Genomic DNA, 11,302 nt, shown 5'->3' on the forward strand with positions numbered 1-11,302 from the left:
TACTCCTCTCTAAAGAGCCACCATAACACAACGTATGACACTTAGGACACATATCTTTACTGTGATCCTTGACAATATCCGTGAAATTCCTTCCATGGGAGCTGTCCAACAGTGTGCAGAAGTATATGTTTAAGAGAGTACTGATGTGGCTTTGTGAGACATCTTGGGGATTCTGTACCCTGGTGCAGATCTGTCTGTTAACTGGCTCTGGCCATGGACAATTATATCTTCCCATACTGGCCTGCTGGTCACCCTTTGATCATCTGACCAAGAGAATATGGAGCATCCCTTGCCCAGCTTTAGAGCAATGAATGCTAGCTTTGCAGCCAGCACCCATCCCTGACCCAGATCACCCCGATTGTTAGTGGTGTGTCCCTCCTCAAATCACCTCAAGGTCATAGATTTAGAGGTGGAAAGGACCCAAGGAAGGTTATCTTGTCCAATCATTTTACAGATGGGGAAATTCAGGCATAGAAACATGAAGTGATGTGATCAGGGTCATGTAAGTATTGTGAAAGGGTCAAGATTTGAACCCAAGTCTTTGGATTCCAAATCCAGCCCTCTTTCTACCACATTAAACTATCTCTCTTACATAATCAGGGCTATGCTCTGAATTGCTCTTCCTGATTCAGATGTACCACCTGGGGACTTTAGAACCTGCTTCTGGCCAGATGGGGTAACCCAATGCTGAAAGGACTTTGTATTTTCACATGTTGTAACAAATCCTGAGCTGGACTTCCCCTGGCTGAGTCAGGAGGACAGGATGCTATAGAAGGTAAAAGAAGAGACAGCTTTCAGGGCAGCTTAGGTGGTGCAGTGGATACAACACCAGCCCTGCAGTCAGGAGGATCTGAGTTCAAATCTGGACACTTGATATGTACTAGCTGTGTGACCCTGGGCAAGTCATTTAACCCCAGTTGCCTTTAAAAAAAAAAAAAGAAGAAGAGAGACAGCTTTCAGCTACATGCCTTTGTTTTGACTCTTTGTGTGGTAAGCAGACTCCAGTGAAAGGAGTTAGAGTGATGGCGAATGTTTTTTTCCATCCATTCCACAGCAAACTCCATGTGGACCTGGACTCAACTACACCACCTTTCACCTGGATCCCTAGCTATCTTTTGGGGGGGGGTTTCCAAGTCAACAAGCACCTATTAAGTACTTTGTGCCTGTGCTTTTCCACTTTACATTTCCTTTCCTGAGAAGTGGACTAAGTAAATACAGTTCTCAGAGTAGATTATCCAAACTTAGAGAAAGCTTTCTGATTTCAAAAGGTCTGAAAGTCCTGGGGCCAGTGAGAGAAGAAGTCGGTTGCAGCCAATGCAGGAAAATTGGGTTGTGGCAGAGGCAGGAGTGATTGACCCCCGCTGAGGATGTGGTTCAGAGGAGGTTTGGGTTTGGAGTGGGTGAAAATGCTGAAATAATGTGAAATGTAAAGTGACTAATCAGCAATCCTGCAAATGCTTTCTGTTCTAATGAGGTTAAATATCAGCCTCCCAGGAGACTGTAACAATAATTCCAAGTTGCTACCAAATCCTGTGCAGTTAAGTTCAGCAGCCCTTTTGTGTGTAGGAATAAGTTACCTGTCCTGTACCTTATTCCTACTGTACATGGAGTAGCTTTTTCTACTCTATCTTTTTGAGGAGGACTTGTATAAGTCAATAAGTAAAATTATCTCCAAGGGTGCAGGGCTTAATGAGTCAATGGGTATAAGAGCAGGGAGCCTAACCTCTCTAATTAGAGCCAAGCTCTCCATCACCTCCAAGGACTGAACCTAAACAACATGCTTAAGTACAAAACAGAGAATGGTGCCGTGTCCCAACACTGGATGGGCTCGGTAGTAGTTGTTCAATGCAAGACTTAAGCTTAACTATCTGCTAAAGTTCGATTTCACATATACCCCTAACCAATATAACATAAATCCCTCGAGGGCAGGAATTATTTCAATTGTCTTTGTCCCCAGGTTCTTTGTCTTTTGTTCTCAAAGAGAACCATCACAATAGGGAGGGGATGCCACGACATGCAAGTGAATTGGATTTAAGTGAGGGAGGGTTGTGCAGAGCCACCAGCCTCACTTTCTTCTCTGGAGCCAGCTGCGTCCAGTCTTCATCCCAGGACAATGACTACAAAGTCCTCCTCTGCTAACAAAGGTACAGAAAATTATCTTCAACCTTTCTTATACTAAAATAAGACAACCAAAACAACACTGAGAGGCAACTGTGGAATAGTGGATAGAGAACTGGGCTCAGAGTCAAGAAGACAGGTTCAGTTGCTGCCTCTGACACATGGTGGTTGTGTGTGTACCTGGATAAATCACTTAACTTTTTCATTTTCCCAAGCAATTCACTAAGAGCAGAGCATCAATGAAGGGAGTTTTACCAGGAATTCCTACACAGATGAAATCACAAATCCAATTGAACATCAATAGCTACCAACCCGTAGGAAATTTCCCTTCTATAACATTTGAGGAGAATCATCTATGTGCTTACTGAAAGCATCCTCAATGAGGATGGTAGTAGGGGACAAGCAGGCATTCACAAGTGTTATTCCACAGTGGACCACACTGTAATCATCTCCTAACTAACGGAAAGATGGTACCATACTTATTGTTTGTTGACCATAATAAAAAGCATTTGATTTGTAGAATAAAGTGTCCCTTTAAAGACTTTCTTCCTACCAGGTGTCTCTTATCCACACACCAAAATCTTTCAAGACTCTTTGAAAAACATAAAAGAAATAAATCTTTTTTGACCACCCTCTGATCCTAAATATCAGGTGAGGCAGAAAGCAGGGAGAGATGTGTGACGGCCAAAGCTGGTCACCACTGTGCTGGGGGAGATCCGGCATGGTGAACAGTCTGAACCGGGAGTTCAGTCTGTGGGTGATGGCGTCCTGTAGACCAGGGCTTCTTAAACGTCTTCCACTCATGACCCTTTTTTGCATTTCAGCAGCATTTGTTGGGATTGCATGGTCTAAGCACATGCACAGTGCAACAACTTCATGCTTTATGTTCCAAATCAAGGCTGCAGTCAAGTTGCGCTATTCAGCTTGGGCAAGTGCTGCCAGAAACACCTCAGATTCATTACATGTTTGATTTTTCATTAATTTTTGGTCGTTGAATGTTCTGAAACCTTTTACTGTCGCCAAATTTTTCAAGACCCCCTATAGGGTCACGACCCACAGTTTAAGAAGACACTTCAGTTTGTGGATGACACCATGCTAGTCGCAACACATCTCCAGAACATTGCAGTGCCTCCCAAAAGAGAACTGAAACCACTCAAAAGACACTGACTTGACCATCCACAGAGAAAAAAACTAAGTGGATGAAGAATTTCTGGGGCCCAGATTCTGGCAGGCGGTTGGACAGACCACATATAGTGCTTTTCCATCCATCTGTGTGCCTGGAATCACCGGTACAGACGTACAAAAGGTGGACCCAGAATTAGGAGGGAGGGTACTGAGGAATTGCCTTCAGAAAACTGCAAAACTCCTTTAATGACCCCAAATTTTTCCATAAAAACAACCCCTCCAATATTCTATTGATGTTGTATGGCTTCAAGACACGAAGAGGTTGGAAGAACTGAAAATGAATATCACACAGAGCACATTGGAAAGGTATATGATCAGTGTGAGCAGACTACAACGTATAACCAATGAAGAATTATGAATAAGAAAAGGAGTAAAAGGTGTCATCAGATATAGAAATAGATGATACAGGCATATTTAAAGGAATGGCTAGAGATAGAGATAGAGAGACAAGAGATAGAGATATGATAGAAAAATGGTCGAATTACATGACAAGGGCAAGACATAACAAGTAGATAGGTCAAGGGCCTTGCTGGTAACCTCCCGGATATCAAGAGAGAGCAAAGAAGGTCAAGCCTCAGTTTGCTAATATGTAAAATGGGGATAATTATTCCTGCTCTTCTCACCCCACAGGGTTGCAGTCACTTAAATGTTTTGTAAACCTTAAAGTGACAAACAAGCTTGAGCTTTTCTTGTGTATTTATCACTTATCTAACTTATCTAACCCTTCAGGGGGAGATTATGTTTATTTTCAGTCTGCACCACCTTGGGGGATAATGAGTTCCATATGTTTCCTCCCTTCTATGTAAAATAGTACATAGTTCTAAATTTACCTCTTAAACACCATGAGGTGGTCCTTAGTCTTGGTATCCTAGCATCTGGTAAATAATTCTTTTTTTTTTTTTTTGGTGAGGCAATTGGGGTTAAGTGACTTGCCCAGAGTCACACAGCTAGTGAGTGTTATGGGTCTGAAGCCGAATTTGAACTCAGGTCCTCCTGACTTCAGGGCTGATGCTCTATCCACTGCACCACGTACCTGCCCCTAAACAACTCTTTAGTCATTCTTTTAACCCCTTGATGATCGTAGAGACTTTGCCTCTATTTCACATCAGCATGTGTCTGGTGATGCTGCGAATCATCATACAGCAATTCCTCTAAATAGCTCACTCTCCTGCCTCTTCCTCCCTCTTCATTCCTGTTCCTTGATTCTTCTCATCTGTCTTTTCTGGACCTTCTCCAGTTCTGTTATATTTTTCTTGAGGAATAACAATAATATTTGTACTTTACTCATTTATTCATTCAACCAGCACTTATTAAGCACCTACTGGATACACAGACTTTCTATAGGAAGCCTTTCTCAATCCCTCTTAGTTCTAGGACCTTCCCTCTGTTGATTATCTCTAATTCATCCCTGTATCGAGTTTGTGTATGTTTGTATGTCTACATGTATGTTTGTTTGTATGTCTGTTTGTTCATATGTGTCTCCGCTTTTAGACTGTGAGCTTCCTGAGCAGAGACTGTCTTTTACCTTTCTTTGTATCCCTGGCACTTAAGACAGTGCCTGTAACATATGTAGCTTAATACATGTTTATTGACTGAATGACTGTTAGGGGCTTGGCTTTGTATCAGAGGAGAGTATCAGAGGAGACAAATATTCTCGGATTATTTCTAGTACCCTTTACGTCAATGCCCCACTTCTCCACTGAGCTAATATGCTTTGCAATCTTTAAAGGTCTATGTAGATGATAGCTATTATGATCATTAATAATGATAATCAGATTCTTTTCACTGTTCGAAGTGGCACAAAACTGTAGTGAAGATTTAAGGGAGATAGAGAAAGAATGGGCAGCTAAGTGGTGCAGTGGATAGAGTGCTAGGCCTGAAGTCAGGAGATTTATTTTACTGAATTCAAATCCAGCCTCAGACACTTATTATCTAGGTGACCCTGGGCAGGTCACTTAACCGCTGTCTGCAAACTTTAAAACTATAAACAGGTCAGTTATTATTATTATTAATGATAAAAGAAGTGGTTGGTGAAGTATATACAACCTGGCATGAAGAGAAGAGAAAAGAAGAGTCATTATAAGCTCATCCCAGAAGATGTGAGCCAAATATATTGCTGCCACTAAAGATGGCAATAATGACATCATAGAAAGAATACTGTTGGGCAGCTAGGTGATGCAGTAGATAGAGCACCGGACTTAGAATCTGGAAGATTCACCTTCCTGAGTTCAGCTCCAGTTTCCTCATCTATAAAATGAGCTGAGGAAGGAAATGGCAAACCACTCCAGCATCTCTGCTAAGAAAACCCCAAATGGGGTCAGGAAGAGTCAGTCACAACTGAAACAAATGAACAGCATCAACAAAGGAAATTATCTGCCCTTCGAGCCAGAGAGCCTGGCTTTCTGTGGCCTTAAGGAAGCAAGTGACTCTAAGCCTCATCTGGCAAACAGGGGGGTGGCTCCAATGATTTCTAAGGGTCTTTCTGCCTTTAGACTTTGTGCTGGGGTGTGGAGAGTCAGGAAGCCTTGGCTTCTAATCCTGCCTCCAACGTTCACCAACCGTGTGATGTCAAGCAAGTCATTTTCTAAGCCTCAGATTCCTCATCTCTATAATGGGAGCAATACTGCCACTCATGTCACAGCATTGTGTGAGGAGAAAAGGATTGATTGCATAGAAAATGCATTGCAAATCTTAAAGCTCTAATGTAATATTTGAGAGCCCACATAAGTGAGTTTGTGTCCCACTGGAGACCCAAAGTTTCTAAAACACTGTTTGTTGTCCAGGTAGGAGGCTCATTATCATACCTCTATTATTTTCTTCTTTCACTTTCCTTCCTTGTTCTCTCTTTCTTCAGTCATTTTTCAGTTGTGCCCCAATCTTCACGACCCCATTTGGGGTTTTCTTAGCAGAGATACTGGAGTGGTTTGCCATTTTCCTTCCTCAGCTCATTTTATAGAGTTGAACTCGGGAAGGTGAGTCTTCCTGATTTTAAGTCCAGTGCTCTATCCACTGCATCACCTAGCTGCTCAACAGTATTCTTTCTATGATATCATTATTGCACTCTTTAGTGGCAGCAATATATTTGGCTCACATCTTCTGGGATGAGTTTATAATGACTCCCCTTTTCTTTTCTCTTCTCTTCATGCCAGTTTGTATATACTTTGCCAAACATTTCTTTTATCGTTAATCATAACAAGTAACCTGTTTATAGCTTTAAAATTTGTCTTTCCATTTACAAAACCCGTGCCTGTGCTCCCTCAATTGCTAGTTTGATATTTTTTAATCTGCTGGGAGATGAAAAACCAGAAAGCCAAGTTTTAAAGAACTGTGTATTAAACAAGACTGGTCATTGCACTGATCAGAGTTCCAATATCATTGCATCCTGTTTCCCTTTATATTATTGTGGTCACCATGTAAATCATCCTATTGAGTCTTACCATGTCGCTCTGCATTACCATTTAAGAGACTCACTCAAGTCTTCCCAAGTTGCTCTGAATTCATCATACTTATCACACGATAACATTCCATCATGCTCACACTTTACAATGTGTTTGGCCCTTCCCCGATTGACAGGCACTCACTTTGTTTCCAGTTTGGGGTGGGGGGAGAATGGCCACCCCAACCCCATATATTTTTGTTTGTATGGGAACTTTCTGTCTTTGACATCCTTGGTTTATACGTCTATGATGGTATTCCTAGGTCAAAGGACAGGCACAATTTAGTAACTTTTGCTGTATACTTCCTTCTTGTTTTCCAGACCCGCCAGTGATGCCTTATTGTTCCTGTCTCTCCATAACCCCTCCAAATTTAATATGTTTAATCTTTGCCAATCTGATGAATATGAATCGAAACTTGAAATGCTTTGATTTGCATTTTTCTTATCATTAATTTGGAGACTTTTCCAAACAGTTGGTGATAGTTTGCACTCTTGTATTCTTTCTTTTGAAAGCTACCTATTCATATCCTTTGACAATTTATCTATTGGGGAATGGGTCTTGGTCTTAAATGTTTTTATGAAGGATATTGAATATTAAAACAGTGTGCATGTGTACATACACACATTCACACACATGCAGCTACATTGATACAGGGAAGTTGAGGGAGCAAATTATGCATTTGGACATACGGACAGATATTTGATTAGCACAATTCTAAATCTACAGTAGGGAAAAGAAAGAACCAAGGAGAGGAAGGGGACACACAATCTACCCCAGAGCTTGGTGAGTATTTGATAGTGGATGAATAATCAACAAAATTCCAGTAAGAAGAACTAGAGAGAGAAATTCCATTCAAAATAACCACAGAGAGGTAGCTAGGTGGTGCAGTGCCTAGAGCACCAGCCCTGGAGTCAGGAGGACCTGAGTTCAAATCCAGCTTCAGACACTTACTAGCTGTGTGACTCTGGGCAAATCACTTAACCCCAATTCCCTCAGCCCCCCAAAAAAAAACTTAATTAAATCAAAATAACCACAGAAGCTCTAAAATATTTTGGAGTGTATCTACCAAGATTTACTCAAGGACTATATGAATCTAACTATAAAATACTCTTTGAAAAAATAAAGACAGACCTAAATAATTGGAAAAATATTAATTACTCATAAGTAGGTTGAGCCAATATAATAATAATGATAAAACTACCTAAATTAATTTACTTATTCACTGTTGTACCAAAGTATCAAAAGGCTATTTTCTATACCTAGAAAAAATAATCATAAAATTTATATGAGAGAATGAAAGGTCAAAAATCTCAAGGGTAATAATGAAAACAGTGAAAAGGAAGTGGGACAGATCTCAAACTGTACTACAAAGCATTAATTTAAAAGATCTGGCATTTGTCAAAAATAAAGGTCAATTGATGGAACAAATTACATACATAACATACAGAAGCAAATGTTTTATAGGCTCAAAAATCTTAGTGTCTGAGGATGACTTACTCTTTTACAAAAAAAAAACTCCCAGAAAAACTGCACAGCAGTCTAGCATAAATTAAGTTTAGACCAAAACCTCACAACATACATCAAGATAAGCTCCACATGCATATATGACCTTGATATAGTCATATCCTAAACAAATTAGAGAAGCAAGGAAGAAATTATTTTTCGGATCTAAGAACAGAAGAATTCATAGCTAAACAAGTGATAGAGAGGATCACACAAAATAAAATGGGCAATTTTGATTATACAAAATTACAAAGCTTTTGCGTAAATCAGTCTAATGTAGTAAAAATTAGAAAGGAAATGCTTAACTGGGGTGAAATTTCATAACAACTTTCTCTGATAGAGATCTCACCATCCAAGATATATTAGGAATCAATTCAAATTTATTAAATTAAGAGTCATTCTCCAATGGATAAATGTTCAAAGGAAATAAACAGGCAGTTTTCAAAGGAAGAAATCCAAGCTATCAACAACCACATTAAAAAAAATAATCTAAATCACTAAAAATTAGATAAATATATATTAAAGCAAATTTGAGGCTTTACCTTACACCTATCAGACTGGGAAAAGTGATAAGCAGAAAGTGACAAATGTTAGAGGGGCTGTAGGAAAACAGGTGCACCAGTACACTGTTGGGAGACCTGTGAATCAGTCTAGCTAATCTAGAAAACAATTTAGAACTGTGCTTTAAAAGTTACAAAACTGTGCATACTCTTTGACTCAGCCATACCATTCCTAGTCCTTTACTCCCAAAGAAATCAAATAAAAGGAGAAAATTGTCCATATGGACAAAAATATTTGTAGCAGTGTTTTTGATGGTAGCCAAAAATTGCATCTAGGGGGCTGTCCTCCTATTAGAGAATAGTTAAACAAATTGGGGTACGTGCATGTAACGGAATATTATTATGCCATAAGAAATTATAAAATAGATAATTTCAGAGAAAACTGAGAACATATAATTTATATATTCATTTATATAATTATTCAGAACCAAGTGAGCAGAAATAGGAGCATTATTTATATAATCATAACATTATAGAGAAAAACAACTTTGAAAAACTTTAGAACTCAGATCAATGCAATGATAAACCACAAGTCCAAAAGAAGGAAGATGAAACTCATCACTCACTTCCTGACATAGAAATGATAAGCTTAAAGTACAGAAAAAGACATATCTGTTTTTGAAGACTAATAATGTTGGAATTCAGGAAGACTTGAATTCAAATTTGGCCTCAGACACTTATTAGCTGTGCAACAATGGGTAAGTCATTTAACCCTATTTGCCTCAGTTTCCTCATCTATAAGCTGAAGAACAGTTCATTTTACAGATGAGGAAACTGAAGCAAACAGGGTTAAGTGACTTATCCAGGATCATACAGTTAGTGTCTGAGGTCATATTTTACCTCATGAAGTGGAGTCTTCCTGATTTCAGGCCCTGCACTCTATCCACTGTACCCCCTAGCTGCCTACCAAATACCTTTAGTGACTGATGAATCCATAGAGTGTAACCACTAGGTGCCAAAAATTTGTGCCAGTACTGGGTATGTGTACTTACATGGCTCACTTATGCTTGGCATGGCCATAGGTGCACAGTTTTTTTTTCATTCTACATTGGTGAATTTATAAAACATCTCTGAGCAGCTATGGTGTAGTGAATAGACAGCCAATCTTTGTCCTATGTTGACACATACTGGCTGTGTGACCTGAGCTGAGTCATTTAAACTCAATGCTCAAGGCAATCTGAGAAACTGCCAATCTGCATTGGTAGAGGGAGTTTCCTCATTCAGGAATTTCCTATGCCAACAAAATTCCAACCCCACTGCCATCCCCTATCTATCTCTGAACAGCTTATTTACTTACAAGTATAAAGGATATGCATAATGGATAGAGGGTTGGACTTGGATTCTGTGAGAACTAGGTTCAAATCTCACTTCTGAAAGTTGCCATGTGTTTATGGGCAAATCATTTCATCTCTCTGAGCCTCAGGCAACTCTCTAAAACTTCAAGGTATATAAAACTTTGGGTTATATATCCTGCCTCAGCAGAGGCAATAAAATCACAGGTCTTTGACATATTGATATAAAAAAAATGTGATCCTTGAAATGGGTAGAATAGTCCATTCAAGCCAGCTTACAGTCATGGTCAAGATAGTCCAGCTCCTAGATATGATGTGTACAGTATATCCCAGGACAAAAGGCTGGGACCTGGTGTGGTTATGTTACAGTTTTCACATGCATTCTCAACATAGTCTTTGTTCCAATGTCAGCAAATTGTAGTTAAATTCTCTTAGTAGGAATAAGGTGTCTTTCTTTCTTTTTTTCTTTCTTCCTATTTTTATTTACCTCTTCCTTTCATACTTCATCAGCTGTGTAATCATCAACTTGCTTTCTTCTCCTTCCTTTTTTCTCTTTCCTTTTTCTTTCTTTTTTTAAATTGAATTTTATTTGTTCAATTAACAAGAATTTATTTTCTCATGCTCTGCCCATCTAGTAGGAAAAATAAACAACTCTGTAACAAATATGGCTAGTCAAGCAAAACAAGTTCCCATGTTGTCTATGACTAAAAGCATATGTCTCATTCTGTGCCTTTAGTTCATCGCCTCTCTATCAAGAAATGGATAGCATGTTTCATCATGGGTCCTCTGGAATTATGACTGCTCATTGCATTCTTTAGAGAATTTAAGGCTTTCAAAGATGTTTGTCTGCACAATGTTTTGGCTATGATATAAGTTGTTCATGTTTGCTCCCTTCACTCTTCATCAGTTCATGCAAATCTTCCTGGGTTTCTCTAAAACATCATTTCTTATAGCACAATTATATTTTGTTACTTCCCCCAGCAGAACAGGTGGATGAGAACAGCTTGTTCAAATGGCCATGAAGGTGGCTGAAACAGGTGGTTTGGAGCCCTTAGAGCCCTTGGAGTCGAAACATCAAAGACACCAAGGTCATGCACTGCATCCCAGTCTATAGCTAGTTGTTTTGACTTTTTTTCTTGCCACTGAACTTTGATGATTCTGGAAAAGAGAGGCAGGATGACAACTTTGTGCAACTCTGTCTCACTTA

This window comes from Phascolarctos cinereus, unplaced genomic scaffold (genome assembly GCF_003287225.1).
Source record: "Phascolarctos cinereus isolate Bilbo 61053 unplaced genomic scaffold, phaCin_HiC Scaffold_4;HRSCAF=312, whole genome shotgun sequence".
Classification (NCBI taxonomy): domain Eukaryota; kingdom Metazoa; phylum Chordata; class Mammalia; order Diprotodontia; family Phascolarctidae; genus Phascolarctos; species Phascolarctos cinereus.